This window comes from Mytilus galloprovincialis, chromosome 2, assembly GCF_965363235.1.
Source record: "Mytilus galloprovincialis chromosome 2, xbMytGall1.hap1.1, whole genome shotgun sequence".
Lineage (NCBI taxonomy): Eukaryota > Metazoa > Mollusca > Bivalvia > Mytilida > Mytilidae > Mytilus > Mytilus galloprovincialis.
In genome coordinates, this window is record NC_134839.1 from 485,341 (window position 1) to 505,749 (window position 20,409).

General features: G+C 30.6%; 1 protein-coding gene across 7 annotated transcripts in view; it reads left to right on the plus strand.

The window, feature by feature from the left end:
• Positions 1-20,409, plus strand: part of LOC143062630 (homeobox protein php-3-like) — a 64,308-nt gene that overhangs the window by 35,156 nt on the left and 8,743 nt on the right. Inside the window, exon 1 of one of the 7 annotated variants that reach the window (XM_076234300.1) lies at positions 14,112-14,204. The exons of 2 other annotated variants lie outside the window; for them this stretch is intronic. The gene's annotated coding sequence lies outside the window, so the exon portion shown is untranslated. 4 more of the 7 variants (XM_076234299.1, XM_076234302.1, XM_076234297.1 and 1 more) reach the window with 4 other exon arrangements.

The following is a 20,409-nucleotide window of genomic DNA, read 5'->3' on the forward strand; positions in this document are numbered from 1 at the left end:
AGCTATTTCTAATTTCTAAGTCCCCCTTTTTTATGAGACATAAATCAAGGACCAGACTTGTATATCATTTCATTCTGACATATGAATTAAGTTTCCCGTCTTTAACCGAAAATTGTGTATTTCTTAGTAAATTAACTTATTTGAATTCAAATAAATAATAGCACCAAATATAATTAAATAATTCCACGGCGACCAATTTTTATTTGTCACCAACTTGAATATGTATTTTTAATGTGTGTATTAAATGCTACCACTGATCCGAATAGACAGTCACACCTGGCAAGGTGTGCCCTAGAGGCGTGGTTAAATACCGAAGTGCAAATAACAATTTACCTTTCAACAAGCCATCTACGAGTATTGCCACAGAACCGTGAATACACACATCGTATAAACCTAGCCATAGCAGAGATAGTAAAAGGTCAATAATAGTACACCAACATATTGTCTTTACAGATTATTGTACTTTAATTTGTTCACCTTATCAGTCCGAAAATGCATTTATTAAAAATAAATTTATAACTTTTTGTGTTGTCTACAAAAATAATTCGAATATATACGTTTAACATAGATAATTTATCTCACGAATGAGTACAATTGAACGTCTGTGCGTTTTATCTTCTTATTATCGGATGGTTATTAGATAAAGCATAAGTCATCGGCGCGCTTACGATTACGTTAAAATATGATTAAAAACCAAGACTTTTAATGATTGTATTTTAAATCCCGGCATGCAAAAATCAGGAGAAAACGTCACGACCTACAGGAAGTAGTTGATATTTTTTCATTAATTATTGAATTTCTCCTTTATTACTGCACATATAGCGATAAAACTTTGTGAATATATATATTATGTCATAATGAACATATTTAAACCATAAGTAAAAAATCGTGAATTTTCCCTTTAAATGGATGTTGTGACGAGACTTCGGTAATGTGATGATGTTTTTAACATACTTTCTGTGTTTTAGGTGGTTTTAATTTATAATTCTTTGCCACAAAGTTAGTATTATTATTATTATTATTTTTGTTTTTATTTTTGAAATCACATGTTTTAAGATTGTCCTTTGAAACAGACGTTGTGACCTGCATATCCTGTTGCATGAAATGTGACAGAAAGAATTAATTATACATTTAAACAGGAACTTTTTCATATAATATTTTTTTTAGAATCACATTCACATTTTTTTTAAATACAACACATGGAAATTTAATATCAAATAACGTTTTAAACAATATTCTTGGAAGAGAAAACTACTTTAACGTAATAGTATATTGATTTTACAATATTTCTCATTTTCTCTAGTGTTTTTTCTACTACAACACAAGTCTTGGTCATCAAATATTTGGAAATTGAACCAAACATATGAGATAAAAGTTTACATTACCAACTGTTAAGCAAGGACGAGTTTTTGGAGAAAAAAAAACTTGTAATTTTTAAACTAAATATTATGTAACTTGTCGTTATAAGGAAAATATTGTTTACTTTTGAAATAAAAGAAGAAAAATAAATAATATATATTAGAATAAATATATTGGTTTGAATTGAATCTTCACTCCATGTATTTTGATAAGAATTGTGAAATGTAATTTTAGATTATCACGATTATATATATATATGTATATATATTAAAAAGCAGATCCTTTAGTCCTTCCCTTTCGCCGAGGATAAAATTATCTTCAAACACCGAAATGAAACAACAAACATATATTACTTATTTAAAAGTTAACATAACCAAGAAAATTGAGAAATATTATTTATATGAATCATAAACTCAAAAGTATAATTAGGGCAATTTACATGCAGTGTTTTTGATATTTTCTTGTAGGTCGTAATTTCTTCAATGTTGGGCTGCCTGAAGGGGTATAATAATGGCAATCGTATCTTTTAAATTTGAAGTCTGGAGGGAGATGGAATAAGATTTACGACCGCGAGTCTGTGTGGCGTAAAAAACCACCGTCGACGTTCTACACTGTCTTCACATTTTTACATTAAATGTATAAGTAGAGCATTATCACTCGAATTAAAATATTTTTAAATTAGCCCAAAAAGCAAAATAACATTAATCTGTGCAAAGCATTGATGTGACGGGGAAAATGTGTGTAGTTCAAAGCATATTGTAAGAAATTTTTAAAAACTTTGCACTACTATTTAAAGCAGATAATTTTATTTAGTCTTCCTAAATGGTTATTTACTATTATGTTTAAATGCACATTTTCCATAAATCATCTTAGATTGTATAAGAATAAAAAAAAACTTTATACAATTTTATAGTGTGAACATTGCTATTCAGAGCAAATCATTTTAATCACCATGGCAAAATGGTGTTATTTTCTTTAAAGAAAAAAAAACTATGAAGACGTTCTGAGCATAGTATTTATAGATTCTGAAATGAACTCCTCAAAAGATGCAGGTGGGACTCAAAATTTACGAAGTTTCGTGATATACACATGAACCAACATGCACCAATTATATAGTTTCTCAGCACACGTATATGTAACGACTACAGGATATATAATAATGTTCTTATCAAGGACATACACCTTATAACTAAGAGATAATATCAATGATACAATCTACTTAATAATGTGTAAATTATTAAAAATCTAATTTAGCACATGCATTTGTTATTAATGTAGTCTTTTATACCTCGACGAGAACCGGTTTAGCTTATTTCAAAGTTCTGTGACGTCTTTTCCCATCGCGTTCCTGACATAGTTTCCATTTTGAAGGAATATTAATTAAAGATACGTTAGATCTGCCTTCCTGGTAAATAAGTATCTGCTCACATTTGTTGTTGGCCATTTTTGCTTGAGTATTTAGTGTTGTTATTATTATATTTTTTTGCAAAACAAAAGATGAGAAAATTACAAAATAATCAAAACAAAACAAAAACGTTTTAAAGAATTAAGTGTGTTTACAGACATTATTGCCTCTGATTAAGCCGAAATATTAAGATATTTCGTTTCCATGCAGCTAACAAAACCAAAACCAGAAAATAAATCATTTTTCTTTTTATTCTTTGTTAATTTTTTTTTATTAAAATCTTCATGATATTTTCAATCTTTCTTTATTGAAAAAAAAATGTTGGATACTTAAAGAGCAGCTATACCGGTATCCTATTAAGTATAATGGTGAAACTATTGATTGTTCCATATGTGGACAGTGTCCATCTTGGTCATTCCGGATACACATCAATAATTCATTTGATTGCCATCAGGCCAGCTCATAGACTAAATTGATGTCTCCATCTGCGACCTTCAGTGAAAGAGCAAAACACATTCTGAAAGTGAGCTCCCTTTGAACTATCATTCATAATAAATGAAGCAATATATGCACCATCGGATTGACAGTCATCTATTGTAATAGATGATTTTCCTTAATTTAGATTTTAAATTTCGTTTCTGTAAGTCAACATATAGATTTTTTACAGATGCTAAAGAATCTCTTTTCTTCTGTAATTGAATTTGCAATTGGAGGGTGAACTCCCTTCTAAAACCGGAAATGCTTCCGTTACTTGGTAATCGATAAAAGTTATCTCCCTTAACAAAACATTACATAGACCCTCGATGGTATAATTAATTTGCACAGAGAGAAAATGAAACAAGAAATGATAATGGTAATTAACGAAGAAATAATGAGTAAATGAACACATTAGTGTCCCGAACTACAAAATAACAATAACTGTTTTTTATGTGCATATCTGTTAACCAAGTACAGGTTTAAGTTCACCAAATCTTTACCAGTTACATAAAATGCATGTTGGTTTGATGAGGTATGCAGTTGAACAACCAATAAAATGCGTAATCTGATAGGCTTTTAAATCATACGATATATTATTTAATGCTTCGTATTATGTCACTGTAAAAGAGTTGATTTTGATATGCTGGGGAGTAATGCGAGATTTAAGATTATTTTTATGTTTGTTATAAAAGTTTTATGTTTTTGGTAGAGATTGGTGTCAAACGCTATATATTTTCTGTGTGTTCTAAGCGTGTAGGTAGCACTATCAGGAAGAATATTTGTCCGATAATTATTTTTTGTTGGCTGCCATGGTAGACAAGTTTGATTTAACCCACTGCTTACAAATCAAACGCTCCCAAACATTTTTATTTTTTTTGCGAAATCTTTACTTGCAAGAAACTAGAAACTCTTAACCTTTGAATACAATTCTCCATTGGAACCGTGCGAATTTGACGATTGCTATTCAAGAACAAACGTTCATGGTACTAATAACTTAAATCGGCATTATACTATACTAAGTTGATATTTCTGTCGTTGAACTACACGTCCCCGTTTAGGTACCACCAACCAGGTGATCATGGCTTTATCATTGGTATGGTCAAAATAATGCATTTAGATTGTGAATTGTGTAAAGGAAAATTAGGTAACGATTCGGCCAGGCAGAGTTGACATCAACTTCGTACTTCATTTGGTCTTTTAAACTTTTTCATTCGAGCGTCATTGAAGAGTCTTTAATTGGTAAAACGAAATGTGCATCTGGGGTACAAAATTTTAATCCTTGTATCTATTCTTATTGACAATATGCTCTTCTATTGAGGAACACATAGGGAGTGAATAAATGCTTCTTGAATTTTCATTTGTCGGGATTACAAAATTTTGACTATCAAACGTACTTGTAGGTGTCTATATATAATTTCACAATCGCTAGTCGAACACACTGAAACGCTGATCATACATTTATAGTATTATTTTTTAAACCGCTGTTTTACAATGCTTATATTAAGTCCATATTGAGGCTGAAAGCTTTTTACTACATTACACATAAAAAGTACTCTTCAAGAACATTAAGTAGTACAAGATATTTAACAGTATGTATTAAATTGCAGAGTTTTGGTATTTAAAATGCATGTGCAGCTTTGATGTTACAGATTAAACATATACATTGTATACCATTATCTATTTTGCTTGCTATCGTGTTTTCAAACCCTTTAAAAAGAAAACACTACGTAACGGGAAAAATGTCAGATATTTACGTTAAATTATAAGTTTACCATATGGTTGACTCGTGTAATACTAATTGATGAGTAAACTATTTAATTAAGGTGAATCATAATCGAGCGAAACATATCTAGCAATTCGAGCAAAATATTTTTTCCGAATGATTACATTTTCTGTCATTTGATCTCCTTTTCTTTCAATACCGTTTTGTCGATTTTATAATCTGTAAAAATTCAAATACGATATAATATACCCGTATATCACGACATAGTGAAAGACCGACAGAGGAGAGTTCAAGGGTTAGATTATATCAGTACAGTAGGGTGTCCGAACTATTTTATTTCGCGTAATTGGATACGGTTTAAAAGGACGATAGGTGTTACTGCATAATTGTAGAGTGCTGGACTCAATATTGCGAAGCAGACCTTCTTGCTTCTGTACCGTTCACGCCCAAGGATCAGCAATTTGAAACATAACACCGATATTTTTTTTTCTTTCGGAGAAATACAATGTTTTAAATAATAGCAAGACATAATAACCATATGTTTTGATTTAAAGAATGAATGCAAAATATGTAAGTTTTATGCAAATTGAATGAATGCAATAGCGATGTATGCGGAAACGCTTATGCATTAAAAAAATTGCCAAGTCACCTAAATTGTTTCCTTTTCTATTACACCTCATGAAATTGCATTCAGTTCATATATTAACATACATTTTATCTGCTCTTTGGTCGGGTTGTTGTCGTTTTGACATATTCCCTATTCCCATTCTCAATTTTATATATTATATATGTCATTCGGGATCTTCACAGGTTGACATGAACTAAGGGGATAATCCGATATAAATATTGACATATAAAATTAGCCTACTTCTTCTGTGAAACCAAAATAACAATTAAATTGGACTGGACTACCCTGATTTCTATTGTGATCTTCTGTGTTGTTCAAAAGGTTCCGGTATATGAGCGCTTATATCCTGTCAAGTTGATCAATTACATTGCAAGATTTACCGGGATATATCTCTCCAGTATTATATTACTAATATAAAATCTGAATAAAGTAAATTATATAAATATTATTTTATAACTTTTCTTTTCTTGATTTTCCTTCTTTCTTTTCTCAACTTGGCATGCAAGTCTAAGGTATTTACTGGGAGCCTAGAAGGATTTCTGTTTGCTGTTTTATGGCGACGTGTATCCCAGTAAATGTCAATTTACCAGTTTTCGTTGTAGATACCGTCTGATTTTTCATTAAAGAGAGAATTATATCATACATATGTCATTCAATGAATCTGTTGCTACAGTATTTTAATTAAATGCTGATTATTTGATACGATACCCTCCCTGGCGATATGTTGTTGTCATCTGCATTAACACGTGCCGTCCGTTTGTGAAGATCTGTAACATCCTGTGTTATATTTGACTCTTTATATTTGCTTGGTAAAAGATGAAGATAAAGATAGTGTATTGGTAAAAAATCAAAATTACAAGATTTCTACCAAATTTGACAGTAAACATTATAGCTTTAAATAAACACACACAAACACATTTATCTATGAACTTTTGTGTGTAAATATATTGATATATTCTCTCCATATTTAAATGGTAGTTGGGATTTGAACAGGGAGGACTTGTATCCTAAAAGGGTTGTGTAATCCTGCACTTACATTTATTATGTGCCTGTCCTATTTCAGTAATGTTCTCGTGTCTGTAAGTGGTTGTGTTGTTTTGTGTCTTTATGTATTTGGATTGTAGTGTGTCTGTATGTGTTTGGATTGTATTGTGCCATATCTAAGTGTTTGGGTTGTCATGTCTAAGTGTTTGGGTTGTATTGTGTCATATCTAAGTGTTTGGGTTGTATTGTGTCATATCTAAGTGTATTTTATTGATTTATTGGAATTAAGGTGGTGATGGAAGATCTTTGAATTCAAAAATCCTGTTTAATCTATTTATAACTAATATATACTCTGCCGATCTATAGACTGAACTATTGTTAAGATAGCTGTTGTTTTGTTGATGACTGGTTGTCCATCTCTGGTTGTTCGTCTCTGGTTGTCCATCCCTGGTTGTTCATCTCTGATTGTCCATCTCTGGTTGTTCATCTCTGGTTGTTCATCTCTGATTGTCCATCTCTGGTTGTTCATCCCCGGTTGTTCATCTCTGGTTGTCCATCTCTGGTTGTTCATCTCTGATTGTCAATCTTTGGTTGTTCATCGGTGCTTGTTCATGTCTGGTTGTTCATCTCTGGTTGTTCATCTTTATTTGTCGCATGGATCTAATTGGCGTATATGAGTTTGACTGTCCCTCTGGTATCTTTCGTCCCTCTTTGCAAAAGTGATCATTTTCCATGGATTTGTGAAAAATACTAACAACCTATAGTATCTTTGCATTCTCGTAAGGAAATGTGGAAACATTTTTATGATACTCATTAGAACAGCATACATTTAAGGTCTTATTAATTTGTCTTAAATCGTTAACTCACCTGAGCAAGCTGTACACACAAGCTGACTTCATTAGTTTAGATAGCTATATAAACTGGACAGTGAATTTGGAATATGTTCTGTACTGTATGGATTTGTTGCAACTCATGAGCAAAAAATCAAAAGCAGTAGACCAGTTTAGAGAATTTCTCATCTGGGCTTCGATATGAAATATCAAAAACTACAGACCGGCAATTTTCAACAAGATCATCATTTTCACACTTTTCTGAATTAAATATCTTATGACCACCCAGATACAAAACTGGTTCAATTTCCTGCCTGTTACTGAAATACGGGTAGGTGTTGATATTGGTATCAAATTACGGAGCGCATTCCGAATCATGATTGCTTTACAGGTGTAGCGGTATTGCAGCAATTTATAATTTACATGTTCCGTTAATATATGATCCAAATTCACCATTAAGTGGATTTCATTTTAATGCGAACAGTATAGTGACAGATTTATGTTGTAATGAAACAGCAAGCTCCCGAAATTTAGAATTTATATAAAATGATGATCACGATTATAAAACCAATTCATTCTTAAATGTACATCAGTGTATACGTTTGCTTAAGATACCAGAAAGACATTCACACTCATAGATCGAAAATAAACTGACAACGCCATGGCTAAAAAAGAAAAAGACAGGCATATACAGACGGACTTTTTTAAAAACCAATTCATAAAGTTGTAATTCAGTCTATTCTAAGTCGATTTTTATACGACCGCAAAGAAATTGTTTTGGATCGTATAATGGTATGGTGTTGTCGACTGCGTCGTCGTCATCCGAAGACGGACAATAACCTTAGTTTAAGTTAAAAGATCTTTATGCATTTTTTTCAGAAGGTTTAATGGGCCAAAAAGAAGCAGTTTTCTAGTTTCAGACAATAACTTGTGTTTAAGTGTATGGATCTCGCTGAAATTGTACTACAAGGTTCCATACTACAAAGGAAAGGCTGGCACTGAGTTTTGGGGTTATTGCTTCAAAGGGGGTTTCAATAAGTTTGGAGGGTGTTTACAATTTTTTACGAGGATGCATATATTTTTTTCTCTTCAAATTTCAAATTTTTGAAAAGTTTTAAAGATGAAATCTTCAATTTCACACTGACAGTAACGACCAATAGATTTGCAAAGGTTTTTACCACATTTATTTTGTGTCAGAAACCTTTATTATGTCAAAAATTTGACCACAATCCAAAATCAGATAGTATCAATCTTGAATGTTGTGTCCATACTTGCCCAACTGATCAGGGTTCGACTTCGTCGGTCGTATAAAGCTGCGCCCTGTGGAGCATCTGGTTCACTCGTATTAAAGGATAATATGTAATGCAAATATGAATGTACATACATAGGATGTCTTTTGCATTGTCAAAAATATATTCTAGTTTGATTTGTTTTCTTTTCAGTTAAATGACTACCTAAGTGCTATCAAAGATCCTCTTTTGTCAATAAACAAATGGCTATGGGTTTGGCGAATAATGCTTATTGTACATGAACGTATCACCAATTATTTAGGCATATATATTACTTGTAACAACACAAGTATTATGAAGTGAACGACAAGGCCGCACCGGCATTGATTTTGATTTTATATTTCGTTTATTTTAGTTTTAGTTGGGTTTTAGTACCTACAGGTGTGATCCTATTACCTTGTGTGTAATTTTCTATGTTATAAAAGTCAACGATACCATATCACAATCTCTACCTCACACCTTTACAGGTGAAAGATCAAAACAAACCATAGACAATAAAATATACTTTTTATTTCTTGTGATTTTTATAAACACATATTTTCTTTATATTTATTAGTAAATATATTAAGAAAACATATCAGTACCAACAGACATCGGGCGTTGTTGACAAGGCGTGTGTCCTCCTTTTTATATGTATAAGAAAATACTAGTATACTAAGAACACATATTAGTACCAAAAGACATCGTACCGTGTTGACAGAGGCTTGTGTCCTACTTGTTTCTATACTTTGTCTTTATCTGAAATTGATTATTAATTACAGAGATAGATATGGTAGTAGATGGCTTTTTAATATCCATCTATATGTCAATGTAAAGACTTCAACTCTTTGACTATTCGGTATGCGATCTTACTGTTTTTGATTCCAAAGTACGAATCGATCGATGGACTGCCTCTAAGCTAAAGTTATTTTTACATGGAATATCTGAAGATATGCATTGTAAAATATTTGACGTTTCTTTTATCTTGATACTTAATATCATTGGAATTGGTATAATATTACATATTAACTTGATTTGTTTTAAACAATGAGAATTTAAGTTATCTCCCTTATTATGCAATATCCAATTAATTTCATGTTGGTGTCGTTTTCAAATTAATTGCAAAAGTAGGAATTAATAAGGAGGTTACTCATAATTACTGTGATTTGATTTCAAAAATTAAAAGATTATAAATATCGACAATATGTTACAAGTCGTAGGACAATTACACATGCAGGGTATACCCCGAATCTAAATAAATTTAATATCCTCTCAGAGAATATAATAAGTTTTATGTCCATAAAAGACAATGGTATTTGGTTTCGACACCTGAACGCTGTTTTGAAGAATTTCAAAAGAAGATTTTCGTTTGATTAAATTCAGTCATATACTCCTTTTTGCTTTAATGAATAGCGGATGATTTTATGGCTTTGAGATTCTGAACAAAAAGCTTCTGATCTAGGAAAGCAAGCTATTATGAATGATGAATAAAATTTCCGTAATAAATAAGCTTTAACTAAAATCCAATCAATTTTTTTCATCATCCAAATTAAGGACAAGGATCTAGACATTCGGCGATACACAAAAGTTCCCGTATATTGCTCCAGCTGATTAAAGTAATCTAACTTCTGCAACGGCCATAAAACGGATTTTTCTCCGACCGCGGTCATAAAATGGATACTGTACATATTAGACAGATGAGTAGTGGGAAAGTTTCTATTTGTGATAACAAGGAAACTCGAAATTCGGTAATAAAAATCAGCGTTTAGCAGTCCGTTTTAATTCCACAATAATGAATTTCCATAAAAAGTATCGGGGAACGTACATAACTAGGGATTAAGATGAAAATATGTGGCGGATTTACGACCAGTCTGAAGCCCGTGATCAGAATATATTCAGATTAAATTAAACATTATAATATTTGGTATATTCTCATCCACATGTCATTATTTGTTTGTGTGTGTCTGCCAGGGTTTAGATAAAGTAGGCTTAGTCATATAATTTTGGTATATATACTCCCAGTCTCAAACTGCTTTGTTCTGAGCGTTTCGATGTATTTTCTTGACTGATTATAGATATTCAAAACGTTGTCGCAAGTCTCGTAATACAACTTTGCGGTTATTAGAAATTTCTCTCAGTAAGAAAATATCATCGTTTTACTGACTATTTATTTGTAAAAAATATAGCTCGTTACATTAAATTCCGTATTATTTTTTTTTATTTATTCATTATTTGATCTGTGTTCGGGATGGGGGAGGCATTGGTATATACTTCCAAAACTTATTAATTTGAAATACTGCTTTTTACTCAAAGCATGTTTTCAGATTGATTTACTCTTGTCAAAATATTTCAAACAATCCATATATCACACAAATTAGTAACATGGACAAATTATTTGTTCCTAAATATTTTGATAGTAATCTTTCTTTTGTATGTAATAAACTTTACATAAAACATGAAAATACGATACAGCTCTATCGATTTCAGCCCGGAAGCTATTTTGAAAGACATGCTCGCGAACATATTATTGGGCGGTTCTTTTACTGACGACCGAACAAATTTTTATGACCGTACATTAGATTTCGCTAATATAGCTTCTGGGTTACCTGAATGATTTTAATCTTGTCCGATAATCCCAATACCTGCAATCAACCTATGCCGCCATTGTTGTAATGACATCATACATCAGCAGACGACAACAGGGGTTTCCTACGAGGCACGCGAGACAATAATACGCCTGCCATTTTGTAGGCCGTATATCAAACGCATAGTACAGTTTACTTCTGTTTGAATACTTTTTATAACCAATTGTTATACTTTGAAGTTTAAAATTTCTAAATTTTTACAACCTTTACGATAGTTGGTTTTATTATTGAGAAAATGATTTTATTTTCATCAAAGAAAAACAGTAAATAGCCGACTGAGTTCCATTTCTTCTCTGAACACATTTCATTTTAATGAAATTCAAATGAGATGCAAAGAATTCGACAGTTTTCAAGAGTTTTAGACATAAATCCAAAAAACATTGTTTGGGTGGTCAAAGGTTAGATATGGAATTAGATTTCCTACAATACCGGTTCGTAGGGTTTGCATATATACGAGCTTATACAAGTTTCATTGCGATATAAAGAATCTTAATGCTTTTAAACGTTCCCATTTGTATCGGCCTTAGTTGGAAAAAAATCAAATAGTTTTCGTTTTTTTCTTAAATCGTCAAAGTTTTAGTTTTTACATGGGAGGACACATAAGTATATGTACACGCATCTAAAAAAAATACATCTCTGGAATACCTCAACACTATTAAATTTTTGTTACGGCTATCAGTATAATTTTGATACTCACGTCATATATTTGCCACTGGACATCAATCAATACCGTTACGTAATACTTGTAATTTTGATTAATTTTATTCTCCCTTTTCCATTTTGAAGTGAAATTTATTTTCAAGGTTCCAGTTTAGAAGCAATTTTAAGTTAGAGGTACACGAATGCAAAGTTGCAAACAATCGGATACATTGAATAGAAATATGTAAAAAGCTTCAAAAATTAAAATATTTAAATAAATAAAAAAAATATTTTGCATTAATTCCCAGGAGTACAGTTTTGTAGAAATTTGAACTGACCATGGTGGGATTGCTGTGTTGCTATCTGGAGGGTTAAAGTGGCGAGAGTGCAATATTTTTATTTGATTCGCTCTTTTTTTACTAGTTTTAGGCAAAGATTTGTATATACTTTCCAAATCCTTGTTTCAGGGTAAAACTTTTCTTTCATGAAACCCAATATTTTATGCGTTCCCCTGTTTCAAATAAAAACTGCCTTTTTGGTATTTGGTTGTATTTTATTTCAGTTTGATCCTGTAACCTTATCACTATAACCCTATAACCAAGGATTTGTTTAGTAAGACTACACAAATTCTTGCTATAACCTATCCACCTCCTCTTCTCAATTTGAGCCCAATCATACATGGTCCATTGTATAAGATAGAGGAAGTCGAGACCATCATTACACATTTTTTGTCTCCTGATTTACTCGATTCGGCGTTCTATATTTACTAAATAATGATTCAACAATATATGAAGACAATCAATCTTTATCTAAACAAAACACCCATTATATGATACACATAATAAACTCAAAGGTCACGTGATTCAATCTTCAGTCACATGATTATAGAGATATTACATTTTATGAAGAAATTTTGTCATATAAGAACAATAAATTGTCTTTTTTATGTGTTGTTTTATAAGTGAACACTAGATTTTAGCCATATTCTTGGCATTTATTTCCAATTTTGTGGAGAAGGTTCGTTAGATGTATAAGACAAAGTAACGGGCATATTTAGCTAACGTATTTCTTTATCGCTTTTAGACTATTTAATAAGCATAAATCGGTCTTAAAGGCTGGATTTTATAACCAAAACTTGCAAACTACTAGTAACTTATGGTCAGATAATGAGAGTAGTTAGTATTCAATAAAACGAAGGCATATAAAGACAAGAAAGGAGGCAGTATAATGTAGAATTAGTTTCTATAACACTAGAAAGACGGGAGTATAATGTATCATGTAGTTTCTTCGGGGGAAATAAACATATACATATATATATAATATGTGAGGGTTTGTGCTGCTATATAGTGGAAACGTCTCGGTTATTGGCTCCAGGGACTACAAAAATATCACAAGACTTTTATTTCACCACTTGCGAAAGTAATGAAAAAATACGAATAAAACCGCGTAGGGTGCACATATTCGGTATGGAACCAAAAATAAAAGTGATGGGAAAGACAATACTATAATAATAAACAAATTTAAAAAATTGATATGCCTCGATTTTTCGTCCGGTTGTTTTGTAGTTGCTTTATCGAAAAATACTTTACATAGCATTTCTTTCAAATGGAAATTACAGCGAAGTCCATTTAATTTTCCTTATAGAATTGTTAAAAATATCCGTAACAACGAAACAGTCGGACGTCTGCTAGACATAATTGTTTTCGCACGTAAGAGTAAAACACGTATACTAGACACATTATGTGTCTAAAGTCTCGTTATAAACATACTAATAGGTTCGTTTGATAATCTACTTGTTCGAACATATAATTATTCATTTCTAGACCTAAATGTCGCCCTTTGGTCAAAATCTTGTACTTCTTTTGAGAAACGCTAATATAGTTATTTGTACTAACGGAATCTTCGTTAATGTTTCAATTATAGTCATATGAAATTATTATAATAGGTTGCGAACCTCTGGTCAGTTGATCGCCATGTTGGGACTTAAAAGGGAAGACCGGATTTCAAAATTACGCGTGAAATTTGTAATTGCGTGCGCGCTCTTTTAATGGACACTGAATTCATAAATTGACTTAGAATAAAAGAAAAACCGCTACATATTTACATACCTATCACCTGTAATCGAAAAACTAACTCACTTCAAAAGCAAAAATTTCAATTTAAAGAAGATTTTGACAATTTCTCTCCCCACTTTCAAAAATAGAATCTAGCAATAAAACGGACTTATAATTTCTCCCAAAAGTCAGGTAAGGAACTATATCAAGTAAAACATGGACAATGTATATAATATGAATAAGCACTTCAATGGGGGTTTATATAAGTTTTTGTTATCTTAATCACACTAATATTTTTATAAATTATATAAATGTGCACATGTGTATCTCTTTTCTTACAGTTCACAGCTTTAAATTGTAATACAGTACTAAATAAAAATAGTTCGTCATCTTGAGAAAAAATATGAAGAAATTGAAACATAATTAATTATAAATGAAAGACTATCACAATACACGGAAATTTATACAGAAAAAAGATATAAATGTTCGCTAAATTTCTGATGAGAGACATGGGAAAAAGGACAATACAAACGCCTTTACACCACATCAAAGTTCTAGTCCGTTAGCATCTGACAGTTATAATACAGGTCGAATATAAAAAATGACAGATATATCTTTGTCATTCGAAAACAGATAATTTTTGTATGACATTCTAATACACCAAAATATTCGCCATACATAGTTGTGGACTAATGGTGTGTATTGCTCACGATTTAAAATTGGCGCATTTATTTTAATCAGTGCGAGGTAACTATACTAACTTCTTTTATTTCATGATTTCAATTTTAAAAAGTACAAGTCATTTTCTGGTAGACTTTATACTGATATTTTGGAATGATTAAATTTCATAATAAAAAATGTACAAAATGCAAATGTTTAAAACTGGACAGTTTTGTATCTCGATATTTTCTGTGTTTTGTCATGATGGGCTCATTACATGGGCAAGCATTTAGAGATAAAGTACTTTAACGCGCAAATGTTACGATAAGGCGCACCAATGTAAAGGTCTTGATATTGGTGAGTTATCGGTTGCTTGCATTCAACTATACTAGGAATAGCATTAATATATTTACAAGAACATAAACATTTGAAATTATTTTGAATTTTAAAAAAGACGTATTACATTCGTCAATAGTGTGTTTAGGTTGTTTTCTTGAATTGATTTTAATAATGTAATGAATATTTTCAATGAAAAAACAAGTCTGCGCCACCGATTTTATGACATCGTATTTTTTAGCAGCGGCGATTATTATATTCTTTAATGTCTAAAATTAATTAGGTAACTTATTTCCGATATTGTACACAACTTCTTTGTTTATGTTTTCATTTGAAAAATCTCTGTAATGTATTTTTAACACGATCCAACACTAATTTCTGTACTAACATCGAGTTACGGATATCCATATCCGTGTAGCTCCGGAAGTTGTTTTATTCCAACGTTTAACTTCTCTACTTAATTCATTGTTCTCATTGAGTACTGTATTAAAAATATTAACTCTAATAATGTGGAAAAATAATAATCTTACAAAAAAATATCGAGCGTGAATAACGCACGCCACGATATTTACGACGAGAATTCAAATAAAGTAAATGAAATGCTTATCTTCATTCAGAAGCTCTGAGGAATGCTTCTTGGAGTGTGAAAAGCATGATGTATTGCTCGGACCAGATGAAATTGTCAGGCATACCAAGTTTATAACACAACTGTTATATTCCAATAGAAATAAAAATTAAGAAACTGGCGAAGAAAATTGAACTTAAGTTCCAGACTGTCTCTCGCGTATTGTTGTTCCCATATCGGTCTCGGAATAGAATAAATTACGACCTCAGCACGCTACTATGTTATACCAGTCTAATTTCTACTGTCTTTTAATTTGTAAATGTTATTCCCTAATCACGAAATTGTTCACTGGACATATCAAAATCAATTTACTTGCAGCGCATCAGATTTGACTTCATTAGTCTTAAGTGTCTCTAGACTTACAGAAGTCAGAAATACCGCACTATAAATATGTACGGTCTGAGATTAAGGTCTAAAGTCTCGTTAAATCATCAGAACTGAATAACAGCATAAGAGGATATACACATTGTTGTTAAATTGTTTTTCGATTAAGTCTTTTTTCTTTTTAGATTTTTGACTGATTATAACATTTATATAGTAACTAAGTCATACTAGGGAAAACTTGTTAGTATTACTGACAGTGAATTTATATGAAGACTGATAAATTGTGTGAACATTTCAACTTTACTTGTGAAACCATCATGTAAAATTAATATTATAAACAAGTATAGACAAACAATATAACAAGTAACACACAAAACTAAACGATTTGGAACCAAGAGCTCTATATGGATACCTGAAATTATTTTAACAAAATCAAATATATACAGTTCTCCATAATTTACATGCTGGTTTTTAAAGTTGTTTAGTAGTGGTTGTCGCACTCTATCGAAATTCTATTAGATTTTCTTTGGTTCTTTTGGCGCAAACTGGCTCTTATAAATGATTTTTACTTTCCAACACTTATGTAGTAGATTTATATATAAGAAAACTGCCAAATGTAGAGAAGAATTATATGTATTTTTATTTTGAGCATTTTCTTGTGGGTAGATAAAAATGTGACACATTGCTGACGAAAACGTGTCGATTTCCAATGGTTGCCTCCTCTTGATTCAGGAGTGCAACCACAAAAACTATAGGGTGAGAGAGTTCGTTAAATATTCTCATGGCAGGATGACAGACATTTCTATACAAATTGAAGTTTGTCAAAATGCCTTATAGTGTATATATTTTATTGTCAAGATTGAATAACAGTAACACACATATGCAATACTCATTTTTTAAACGACAGCTAGGTATGTGTCACATGTATACATGTACACACATAGTGTCAATGTCAGATGACCACTCCAGTCTATATTTTTTTTTATTCAAACATCTTGTAAAATGTGGATGGGTTCTTATGATATTTTTTTTCAAATGCCACTTATAACTAAGTGATTCTCCCTTTTTATTTAAATTAGAAGGTTTGATTACCAGTATTAAAATGTCAGCATCAGCAACTTATACATCAAATCTAAACAAAAAAAAAATGGCCATCAAAATACAAATTGTTATAAAATTTGTACTAATGGGACTGTTTCCATCTCCCAGAGTTTTGTCTATGTCCAGTGACAATTTTTAAAACTAGGAAAATTATAAGCAAGGATTTGTTTAGTACTATACAACTCCTTGTTAAAAATGATTATGAACGATATTGTTTTGTTTTATTCCTTGTCTCTCCTGTCCATGCTATATGATGCTGATTAGAAATTGATTTTAATTATTGTTACATATTTTGTTTATTTTGGCAAACAGTACCATTTGAATAGATAACTGAACAGCTACCGAATGCATCTAGTGATTTTCTTTGAAGTTGTTGACTATACATCAAAATTGAATATAATTATTTGACAAGATTTACTTAAATATATAATTTATAATTACAATTTTGTGTGAGGTAAATAAAATTAGTTTATAATACGTCAATGTTCGTAAATAAATTGTGACGTTTTCATCTTTTGAAATTGATATTTTTTATTGTCAATATGTAAGTTTTGATTGATCTGCGGTGCAAAAAAATAACAACATTTTGAAAATCAAAGAAAATTTGCTATACATTGTGACTGATCATATGAGTATTATTATCATTTTACTATGCTAGAATAATTGATATATCATTGTAAAAATATTGGAATTATATTGTTTACGAACAACTTTCTCTTTAAGTTAGTAATGACAAAATATTATTTTGAATAGCGGAATATGCAAATATTTTTGTATTATAATTTCAATATTAGTTTAAACAACATTTTATTGTTCAAAAGTGCACAAAATACAAGTATACAATAGAAATACTAGGATTCGGAAACAAGAAAAACTTATATAAATCTATATCTGTCTTCCTTAATATTGTTCCCATGTAAGGCATTCAAGTGATAGGCATTGGTTATATGAATTTTTCATTTAAGCAAAACTATATATACAAAAATTACTTCAATGTAAAAAGAACAAATTAAAAGTATATATCAATCAGTGAACAAACGTCCTGTAGTAATTGATTTATACATTCCAATACACTAAAACTAATTTAAATGTAACATTTATATCAATTTCAACCCTGTAGTGAGATAAATTAAACATTAATAAGATTAAATTTGTATTACTCATGAGAGCTTTGATCCAGTACTTTTATTACACACTTTAAAACTTTTAATAGTTTAATTGAAGCGGTATATCGAGGAATTGGAGGGAAATTTTATGTAAGTGATTGTCTCCGCATAATAAAAAAATTTTCTCACTGAATAGTGAATTTCTTTATAATACACCTTTAGGCTTTTACATGTTATTTTTCTTCAGTTTTATATAATTTATTGGATAGCGATATGTATATTGTACGGCCGTGGATTATCACGCAGGCTAATAATTATTATGTCGGTTTGATGAAAAAGATAACAGTCCGGTTTCTATTATTGTTTAAAACATGTACCGTTGGAATAAAGAATAGAGTTATAAAGTTGTAAACAATTTGACTGAAATCTTGTAATTACAACTTTTACTATGAAATTACTATAAAATGAAAGATTACAATGCTCTACTGAATACTGATGTGCGATTGGCTAATTTATTAACTAATGAATATTCATAAAAATAGTTCCCATGAATGCAAGTAGCTATAAAATGCAATTCTATAATCCCACATCATACATAATAACCAGATTTCGATTAATTGAAGAAAGAAATATTCAGATGCATTAGCAATCTATGAAACTTTACGATATAAAAGCTATTTTTGTGAATTTAAAGTAATTCTCTGTTCGGAGATATTCCACCATTGGACTTGAGTTTATCAATCATTCACTTACTATTGGAAGATGAAGATCACGTGATTACTAGTGACAGATAGAATTTTATGAGAACGTTACTGAGGTCAGGGGTTACATTGGTAAGAGAGGTACCGCTTTTATAACTTCATTTTATTATCGATGGATAACATACACACATATTTTGTGTTTTCTGGGTATTATCTTCGATAAGGAATATATTTTTCTCATGGAACGAACTTTTTATAAATATCAAAGGTAGGAATCGTATAATAAATTCATCTTATATCTCTTTTTGCTTTTCTTTAAGGCAGTTTATGACCTAAATATGGCACCGTTTTACTGCCGTATCGGAAACTGCATAAAAATATCATCTCAATTAAATGTAACCCTAACCGGACTTTAAAATGGTTATTATTTCTGAAATTGAACGTTTAAACTCTTTTTATTTCTCTTTCATGGCGCATAAAAAGTGCATAATATTTGAAGTAACTGCATATAGTTATGGCTTTGTATTTATGACAATTTTATGAGATCGTTGTTTTAACACGGCAATTAATTAATTTTAATACTCCTATGAGATGATTAAACAGTTTAACTACAGTTAATAATTAAAACCCATTGGAACATTTCAATTTTATATATTTTTGTGTAATAAATGATTTTAATGTGCTATATTAGATAAACTTTATATTCTTTTTATTTTCTACGTTTCATTACATGTTATATGTTATTACAATGTAATTGTTTGTTTTGATTTCATTGTTTATACTTTGATAGTAAATATTTATTATTTAATTACTTATATTGTAATCATTTCAAAAAAAAAATCTACACATAATAGAATAGCATCATTTAATACTTTGATAATAAAACAAATTTAGTTTGTGAAATTTTTTAGATATTCAAATTGTATTTTTTTTTAAAGTACATGTAGCTGAATTGTGAATGTGCTGAACAAATCTGCACAAAAGTGTGTTTTTCGCTTTTATCAGATTATTTCATTACAATTATTTCAGCAACATAAAAGAACTATAAACGACGTACTTTGCATGTAAAAATCCCATTTTATTTATTTCTTCCGAGACATTTAGAATAACATTATTTAATTAGACTCAGTCTCACTTAAATAGTTATTCAAGCTGAACTTATGGACATACTGAAATTTTTATTTGCATGTTTTATGCTTTACTCAAATTTACAAAAAAAAAATGCAGTCAATAGTATACTAGTAGTTAGAAAATACCATGATCGTCAGATGGATAGGGATAAAATCAACGGGGCCATATAAACAACATTCGAAAACTTATTAAATTGAAAGGTGGAATTATGTGATTAACTAACTCGTACGGTTCTACTAGATCTACTATAACAATTCCACATTTTAAATTGAAAAAATATGTTCGGGAAAATAATGCATGTTTCTCACGTATATATAAAATGTTTCACGGGTACATTTCTTTTCATTGAAAAAAAAAAAATTTCGTTCACACAGCAAAGAAAAGGGAAATTCATAAAAGTACAAAGCACTGAT